This window comes from Panthera leo, chromosome D2, assembly GCF_018350215.1.
Source record: "Panthera leo isolate Ple1 chromosome D2, P.leo_Ple1_pat1.1, whole genome shotgun sequence".
NCBI classification, from domain to species: domain Eukaryota; kingdom Metazoa; phylum Chordata; class Mammalia; order Carnivora; family Felidae; genus Panthera; species Panthera leo.
The window spans coordinates 49,852,435-49,862,056 of NC_056689.1; positions in this window are offsets into that span (position 1 = coordinate 49,852,435).

The following is a 9,622-nucleotide window of genomic DNA, read 5'->3' on the forward strand; positions in this document are numbered from 1 at the left end:
GGGGTTGATAATTAAACCAAGATCACTGAGTCCTCGTGAGGGTCAGAATGGGGTAATCCATACGATGTGCTGAACACAATTTCTGCATATAGTAAACGTGCAAAAAAATCTTAACCAGTATAAGCATTAATAGTCATTTTACAGTAAAAAAAAAAAAAAAAAAAACAAAGTTGTTGCGGGGGGTGGGCACATAGTACAACAGTTACATCCTTATTAGTCAATAACTTTTTGCTGGTGTGGTCAGCTGCTCTGGTACCACGGCTACCATTTATAGCTGCGCTCCAACCCCTCCCCTCCCCTCCCCTCCCCTCTTCCCCCCTGCTCAGAGCTGGGCACTACCTGTACTATTCTAGCCCCGGGGCTCGGCATATTTGCTCCAACCCCTACCGTTTGTGTCCAATAAGTAACAAGTGTGTTAACAAAAATCATACCGTGCCATAGTTCAGGGGAATCAATTTTCAGTGGAGATTCTCAGAAGCGTGACACCTTAGGGTACATCCATTATGGAAAGAATTGTTTGTTCCTGTTATTTGGTCAAACAAGGATGTGTGGACTCAGCAGAGAGAAATGAGAACATTGGCTCCAGATAAGTAATATTTGGGGTGTCCACGTCAGACTGGAAGCTACCAGAAGCTTGGGGGTTGGGGCTGGCAGTCTGAGGCTTTTGCCTAAATGAAAGTTGAAAGTTTATTTTCAGGGCTAACACAGATTCTAAGAATAATTACAAACAGCATAAAAAAGAAACAAGTATTATCTGCTGTCAGTTATACCAATTAGTTATACAAATTATACATGGAATGGGATACAGGGAAATTCTTCCCAGCACACCAAGAAACACCACCTTCTCGAACTCCTATTCTTGGGCCTTCTTTAATAAAATCACATCCTGTGGGCAGCTTTCGGATTCCACTTTCTTTATTGTCTTCCTTGGTTCCTTTTCCTGCACTTCTTTTCTTACGGGCATTGTCTTAGAATTCAGCCCCAATTCCTCTGCTCTCTTTACTTAACCCATCTCCCAAGCCCCTCTTGTCATGCCTGTAGCTAACAGCTGCCTGTTCAAGGCAGTAAATTTCCGGTTCTGACCTCTGGGTCTTCTTGCCAGATCCCCAGGGGACGTTGTCACTTAACTTCTCCCCACCCCGTCACTTCCAGCGTTGACCTGTCAGCAACTGGACTTATTAGGTACACTCTGCCATTAGTTGCCCCCAGACTTTCTGTTTTCTTCTCGTTGATGTCACTGCCCTGGTCTTTGGCGCTAAAATTCTCTCATGTCCCGTGACTTGAAGCCATGGAATGATTTTAACCCCTTTTTCTTCTTCATGGAGTCATGGTATAACTGAAAGACATTGAATTTGGAATCAAAAGACCTAAGTAAACACCCTGGTTTTTGCCACCCATTGGCAGTGTGAACTTAGGAAATTTCTTAACCCTCTTAAGCCTTGTGTTTCTCATCAACAAAATTAGACCAACAGTACCTTTCAAAAATTATGACTTGAGCTGCTACTTATCTTAACCTCTGTGCTAATTAGGTTAGACTCTCACTCTCCACACTAATTAGATTTTGGACCTGATAATTCTTCATTGCGAGGCTGCCCTGTGCATTGAAGGATGTTCGGAAGCAGCCCTGGTCTCTACCCATCAGATGCCGGTAGTAACCTCCCTGGTCATGACCATCGCTATTGTCTGCAGACATTGCCAAATGTCCCCTGGGCACGGGCAAAATTGCCTCCTGTTGGCACCCATGGGGTTAGAGGAATTCTGGGAGGAGCGTCAATGCCTTCCCCTGCGGGTCTGTGAGGATTCCAGGAGACGATGTACAGGAAGCAGCCGGCACAGAGCCTGACTAGGTCAACATCTGCAGGACGTGGGTATCCGCTCACCCATGAGCTCTGTCAATGGACGTGTTTTCCGAAGATCACAGTTGAAAAACATTTTTAGAAAAAATTAATTTAGATTGTGTTGTTCTACATTATTCTATCCTAGAAAATATTGCTTTTGAATTTAAGCAACAATAAAACAGATTTCTTATATTACATTTTCTTGGTGATTTTTGTTCTCTCCCTATCTATTCCCACTGCTCTCCAGACTCAGGTTCCCTTATGCGTAGTTTGCTACAACTAGTAGCCTTCCATTAGGTTAGTGTTCCCTTACTCCTGCCCTTCTGGACACCGACCCCTCCCGATACTGCTTATGACCTGCGTTCTTTCTACTGGAAACTCTGGCTGTTCCTGTTTCCCCTATTTACTCTCGTTGAAGTGGAACTCCTCTGTTCGTTTGCCCAAGTTCTCTTCCACCCAGCCTTCCTACCCATCCTTCATTATCATTGTCCCCCCCGCCCCGTCACCCTCTGTCATTGCCTCCTTCTTGTTCTATGAAGTCATCATGCACATTCCTGCCCCTGTTCATTCACCCACACTTTTCCCCATACATGGACTTTTGCTTCCTCTATCTCTTCTGGCTTTATAGACTTGATAACATCCTTCCAGGCTCAGTTCAAATCCTAGCTTCTACTGATGTTTGTAACCTCCTTTGAAAGGCATCAAAAAAAGAAAAAAAAAATAGGTTGATGGTTGGATGGAGGGAGGGAGAGATGGATAGTCAGTGCTAAAACAATGTAGTAAAATGTTAATCTAGAATCGAGGAGCAGTGTATGTATAATTTTTCAACTTCTTCTGTTTGAAAATGGTCATAATAAAAATAAATGAGATAAAAATTTTAAAAGATAAAACAAACATATCAAAGCCTTTCCATCTAACCCATAGTAATCAAGAATTCAGGCTCTGCTATTAGGTAGATCTGAGTTCAAAGCCAGCTCCACCTTTCACTGGCTGGGGGGCCTTGAGGAAGTTCCATAACAACTCAAAACTCCAGATTCTTCGTCTATAAAATTATATAACAACACCTTCCTTGTAGGACCGCTGTGAGGGTTAAGTGAGACACGTAACTCCTGAATTGCCTGGCATGGTTGCTGACACATAGTAAGTATTTGGCAAATGTTCGTGGAATTATTTACAATAAGAAGATATGGAAACAACCTATCTGTTGATGAGAACGGGTAGAGAAAATGTGGTACCTTTTTATAAAATGGAATATTATTCAGCCATAAAAAAGGAAATCCTGCCATTTGGAACAACGTGGATGAACCAGAAGGACATTATGCTATGTGAAATAAGCCAGACACAGAAAGACAATTATTGTACAATCTTACACGTAGAATCTAAAATAGTCAAACTCACAGAAGCAGAGAGTCGTATGGCCGTTGCCATTCTCGGTGGTGGAAGAAATGGCAAATGTTGGCCAAAGGATATAAGCTTTTACTTATGAGTAGGTTCTGGGAATCCAATGTACAGCGTGATGACTATAGTTAATAGTGCTCTATTATATATTGGAATTTGCTGAATGAGTAGACCTTAAGTGCTCTCACCACACACACAAGTAACTACGTGATGTGATGGATGCTTTCTTAGCTTGATTATGGTAATAATGTCATAATGTATGCATATATCAAATCATCACATTGTGTACCCTAGATCAGTTTTTATTTGTCAATCGTATCTCAGTAAAGCTGGGGGGAAAATTAAAATAAATGTTAGCTGAAAATCACATACAAACACTCCTCCCTTTTCCACATAAAGCATAAGCTCTTTGGTGGCAGGGACCCTCTCTGTCTCCTTTGCAATTCTCCCAATGCTAACAAAGCAGGAATTTTAAGAAATCTTTGCAGAATGAGTGATTGTAGCTATGTCACCTTGGTTGTTCACCTCTGCTTTTGTTCCTCTGGTAGATTCATCCAATTACTATTTACGAAGCATTTACTCCGAACAAAGTCAGCAACCATGGTCAGGATCACGATAGCCTCAGACCTAACCCGATACTTTTCTCCCTGAAGCCAATGGTTTCCCCCGCTCTGAGCTACTGTGTGTGTAGTTTTGAGAGTTCTCTGACCAAGCTAAAACTCCTTTGGGGAACACATCTGTAATGGAAATGCATATTTCCATGAAGAATGGGACAGAGAGAAAAAGCTACTGGTTTTAGCAACCAACCAGAGTGGAGTATGGAAAAAAAGAGAAATTCACCATGGCCTGACCCACAGACTTCATGACCTACCCTTTCTTGCTCCCGTTAAAGTAGCACACAGGCCCTACTGATTTAAAAAAATTTTTTTTAAATGTTTATTTCTTTTGAGAGAGAGCAAGACAGAGCACGAGCGGGCAGGAGCAGAGAGAGAGGGAGACACAGAATCTGAAGCAGGCTCTAGGCTCCGAGCTGTCAGCACAGAGCCTGACGCGGGGCTCGAACCTACGAATCGTGAGATCGTGACCTGATCCAACTGAGCCACCCGGGTACTCTGGCCCCTACTGATTTTAATAACATTGAGCTTTGTTTCCCAGTTAATTTATTCAAAAAATCTTGTAAATTACTGTTCAAACTTCTATATCATTTTTTTTCTGAAGTATGTGTTGGTTTTAGCATTTTGGTTCTCCAAATTAAACTTAAATAAAATTATTCAATTTCCGTTCATGTTCATAGCTGGTGTACCCCTCTTTCCCACCCCTGAATGGCTGGAGGGTGAATATGATGGATTTACAGAACTCCTCTAGTGTTCTAGACAAATATAGTTCGTTCATTCTCACAGCACCCGTTTTCCAAGTGCAGGAAGGTGGCTCAGAATTCTTGGGGAACAGGAATCCCTCCTCCTGCTCAGTCCTTCTGGCTGGACTAAGACTCAGATTGACATGAGACGGGTTAACAAGAGAAAATCAAATTTAATAACATACTTAGTGGGGAATCCACACAGACGTGGAAATTCTGAAGCCAGTCAGGCAAATTGAGGTATCTTTGTCTTCTTGAACGAGGGAGAAGGGGAAAGGAATGTGATTCACAGGGAAATAAGAAGAACAGATGTTTGGCATTTAGACGTTTGCCCTGCCATGCAGATGGTCACTTAGATAAAATTTACCTCTGCCAGTAACCCCTATTCTGGGATAGACACCCCCCTCCAGTTTAGATTCTTCTACGTAGTTAACAGAGGGGCAAAAGTTTCTCTTGAGCTTGTAGGCTCTCAACTGCCTTCAGCTCAAAATAATCTTTACACCCTAGCGACTCATCTTGGGGCAGCCTGCCCTGGGCCCCTACAGAGTGGTGAAATGAATTGTGCAACATTGTGCAACTAGGTAACAGCGCCGTTGGTATGTGAAGCCTGGTGTAAATCTGGAGTAGACTGGATACAAAAACAGCTGGGACTCTCTCCACCTGGGTTTCCATATCCTTTGTGGTGTGAATTTGTATCTTCCCATCAAGAAGTGGGGCCTGTTGCCTCACCCCTTGAATCGGGGCCAGTCTGTTCGTTATTTCAGCCAGTGGGAAAGACGAATAGTGGCGAGCCACTTCTGAGCCTTAAGGGGCCATGCCTCCACCTGGCTGTCTCTTAGAACCCTGCCTCGCTGGAAGAACAAGCCCGGGCTAGCCTGCAGGAAGATGGGAGAACACAGGGCCCGAGCCCAGTCAGCTCGGCCACCCCAGCCAAGGCCGCAGACACCGGGAGAGTCAAGCTAAGATCAGGGAAACTGCTACCATCCCCATGGCAGGCTGCAGGTGCACTAGGGAGCCCACTGAGAACAGCTCAGATCAGGCCTGCCCAGCCAACCCACTCACGCATACACAAAAATAAAGCTTTACTGTTGTAGCCACTGGGGTGTCGTGCTTATCGTGCAGCATCACTTTACCAAGAGAAAGTATACATTCACAATGCCCGCAGATCTTGTACGTACCCGACAATTGTAGGAAGGGATACGTTTTTACAAACATATCTATCAGAAATCTTTCTCTCCCCCGCGCCCCTCCCCGGTTTTTATCATGCTATTTTGTTCTCTTTAATTACTCAAGGCGGGGGGAAACATACCGTGAGCAATATATTAGAAATTATTTTTGTGTGATGGGCCTATTCAATGAACAACTAAATTGGAAACTCAACCACAGTGTGTTTCTCCTTCGTTTCTATCATCAGACAAATCCAGTGCGAACACATCAGCCAGTTGTTTTGAGGGTCGAGTGTGTATAGACACTATGCACAGTGCAAAGTGTTCTTTTTTTAAGTTTATTTATTTATTTTGAGAGAGAGAGAGAGAGAGAGAGAATCCCAAGCAGGCTCCGCACTGTCAGTGCAGAGCCTGACGTGGGGCTCAAACTCACTAACCACAAGATCATAACCTGAGCCCAAGTTGGACACTTAACCAACTGAGCCACTCGGGGGCCCCCAGTGCAAAGTGTTTTAAGATGAGGTTCCTGTCTTCAAGGAATTTACAATGCAATTGAAAGGTAGGGGTGCCTGGGTGGCTCAGTTGGTTGAGCATCCGACTTCGGCTCAAGTCATGATCTTACAGTTCATGAGTTCGAGCCGTGTCGGGCTCTGTGCTGACAGCTCAGAGCCTGGAGCCTGCTTCGGATTCTGTGTCTCCCTCTCTTTGCCCCTCCCATACTCATGCTCTGTCTCTCTCTCTCTCAAAAATAAATAACACTATGGGGCGCCTGGGTGGCTCAGTCGGTTAAGCGTCTGACTTCGGCTCAGGGCATGATCTCGCGGTCAGTGAGTTCGAGCCCCGCGTCAGGCTCTGTGCTGACAGCTTGGAGCCTGGAGCCTGTTTCAGATTCTGTGTCTCCCTCTCTCTCTGCCCCTCCCCTGTTCATGCTCTGTCTCTCTCTGTCTCAAAAATAAATAAACATTAAAAAAAAATTAAGTAAATAAATAAATAAATAACACTAGAAAAAGGGGTGCCTGGGTAGCTCAGTTGGTTAAGCGTCTGACTTCGGCCCAGGTCATGATCCCACGCTTCGTGGGTTTGAACCCCATGTCGGGCTCTGTGCTGACAGCTTGGAGACTGGAGCCTGCTTCAGATTCTGTGCCTCCCTCTCTCTCTCTCTGCCCCTCCCCTGCTTGCACTCTGTCGCTCTGTCTTCCCCAAATAAACATTAAAAAATTAAAAAAAAAAAAAAGAAATGTAAGTATTCATGAACCGAGAGAAGCTTAGTAACAATGAAAGACTTCAAGAACACCAGCACCACACCCTCACAGTCTCACAAAGACAAGACGCATGACCGCCTGATCGTTCAGAAAAAGGACGTCAGCACTTGCTAGGAGAGCGCCGAAGTGGAATGCTTGGCAGACAAACCGCCCAGGTGAAGGCTGGACTTTACAGGTGGGGCTGGAACTCCTTCTTGGAGCCTTTCACTAAGCAGGTAGGAGGGCCGTCTTGGTAGGTGCAACTACAGGTTATAATATCAGCAGAGGGAAAGTGCAAGGTGTATTTGGCAGAGAGTAAATAAGTCATTTTCAGGAGAACAGAGAAAAATCAATAGGACAAAGTGCCTGATGAGATATGGAGTGGAAGACACGTGAGGAGCCTGTGTGTCTCCAGCCAGGAGGATGGTGATCATTAACAGAGAGAGAAGAGCTGGCAGCTGGTGAATTCTTCAATGTTAGACACGTGGAGCTTGCGCTGGGAGTGAAATGCCCAGCAGGCTGTTGGAAATTCAGGTCAGGGGCCGAGGGGAAAGGTAAAAGTTCGAGATATGGCTTGAAAATCTTCAATGCAAGCAAGCCGAGATGAAACCAGAGGAGAAGGGCAAGGCCTGGATCTCGGGGAATGTCCGCAATGTCTAGCAGGGCAGATAAGAAAGAGGCAGAGCTGAGTGCTAAGTAGGATGTAGTGCGTGCCAGAGGGGTCACAGAAGTGTGATCACCATTCAGAGAAGGGAGACAGAGCGGCAGAGCGGAAACTGTCCCTGTGGCTCATAGCAGGGCCACCCAGCTTCTGTAAGTCACTTGGAGGGACGCATGGTTCCGGCTGGACAGGCCACCTGCTAACAACAGAAACACAGAGGAGACTGATGACACTTATTTGCAAAAACAAAAGCCACACAACGAAAAAGAAAACCCAGCTAGCTTTGTCTGGGGCTGATTTGCCCCCTTTTGACCCTCTGTGTCGATCTTCTGAATGGATTAATTAGCACATTTCTGCTTCACTTTTATTCATAAGCACATGAATGCTTTGAGCAGAGACACATATTTGCACATCCATATTACTTAGTTCTTGTGGTTAGAGATGATGCTATGATAACATCATTAAGTTACAGAAGTACAGTTCAGGGGCAGCTGCGTGGCTCAGTTTGTTAAGCATCTGACTCTTTATTCTGGCCCAGGTCATGATTTCATCGTTTATGAGATCGAGCAGTGCGCCAGGCTCTGTACTGACAGCGTGGAGCCTGCTTGGGATTCTCTGTCCCTCCCCCACTTGCACTTTCTGTCTCCCTCAAAATAAATAAGTAAAGGTTAAAAAAAAGTACAATTCAGGGACGTCTGGCTGGCTCTGTTGGTAGAGCATGCAACTCTTGATCTCAGGGTCATGAGTTCAATCAAGCCCCATACTGGGTGTGGAGCCTACTTAAAAGAAAAAAAAAAAGTACAATTCATCCCAACCACTGGAAGAACCACTGGTAGAGTTTCTAGGAATATGAATAATTGTCATTGGTTCTGCTCTATTTCAGTGAAGTACGAAGAATAGAAAAACATAAAGTAAAAAGAAAAACAAACAAAAAAATCTCCTTTAAAAAAAGAAAAAGCATACAAAAAGGAGCCATAAGTCCACCAGCAAACTGCTTGCCAGTTGCTTTAAAAGTGTTTCCAACCAACACTCTGCAGGTTAGTTGAAAGGAGTGGATACATAGTTCTTATCAGCAGACATGGCCACATTCACCATTCTGCTCTGTATCTGCTCTAAGTGCTTTGCTCTAGTAATATTCTATGTACTAGAATATTCTAGAAACCAGTATTGAATAAACTTTCCAAGTGTCTCAGCACCCTAAAAATTGAGAGCCATGCATGAGTACTGGAGGGGGACCCAAGGGCAGTTGGAAAAGGGGAAGGCACCCCAATAGACAGGACCAGCTGCTCCTTTTCCTTGTCTTCCTCCTTAAGTGGACCAGCTCTAGTTATGGTCTTATTAGATTGGGATGCCATGCATTCCATTCATCAAGCCGGAAACCTGACTCATCCCTCACCTCCCACATCAATCCATCCGCAGGTCCTGTCAATTACCTCATCAAAGTAGAACTCCAAATCTGCCTCACTGTTTTTCCATCTGCAGGGCCAACAGCCTGATGCAGCCAGCCGTCTGGTCTTCTCTCCCACAGTGTCCTCCTAATCCATGTCCTTGTGTCTGCTCTCAGCCCCCTGCGGTCCATTCCCATTACAACACCAAGAACATTTTTCTCAAAACTTAAAGTAGATCGCATTGCCTCGCAGCTGAAAACTCTTCCGTGGCTCCCAACGCCCTAAAACAAAATCTGGGCTCCTCTGAGCATGACCGGCGAGAGTGCCGCGCCCCTCTACGTCATCTGGCACCCCATCTCCTGCTTGCTATAGCTGTGGCCATGGCTGGGTTTTCTTCTCAGCACCAAGCCAAGAAGGCAGAGGTCTATTACAGTGTCCCTTCTCCTGCCTGGAAAGCGCTGCAACTTTTTTTTTTTTTTTTTTTTTTTTTTTTTTTTTTTTTTGCAAAGACCTCAGCTTAAATGTCATCTCCCCGAGGACTTCCGAGGCCATTTGTTTTCATTTTGTTTGGCT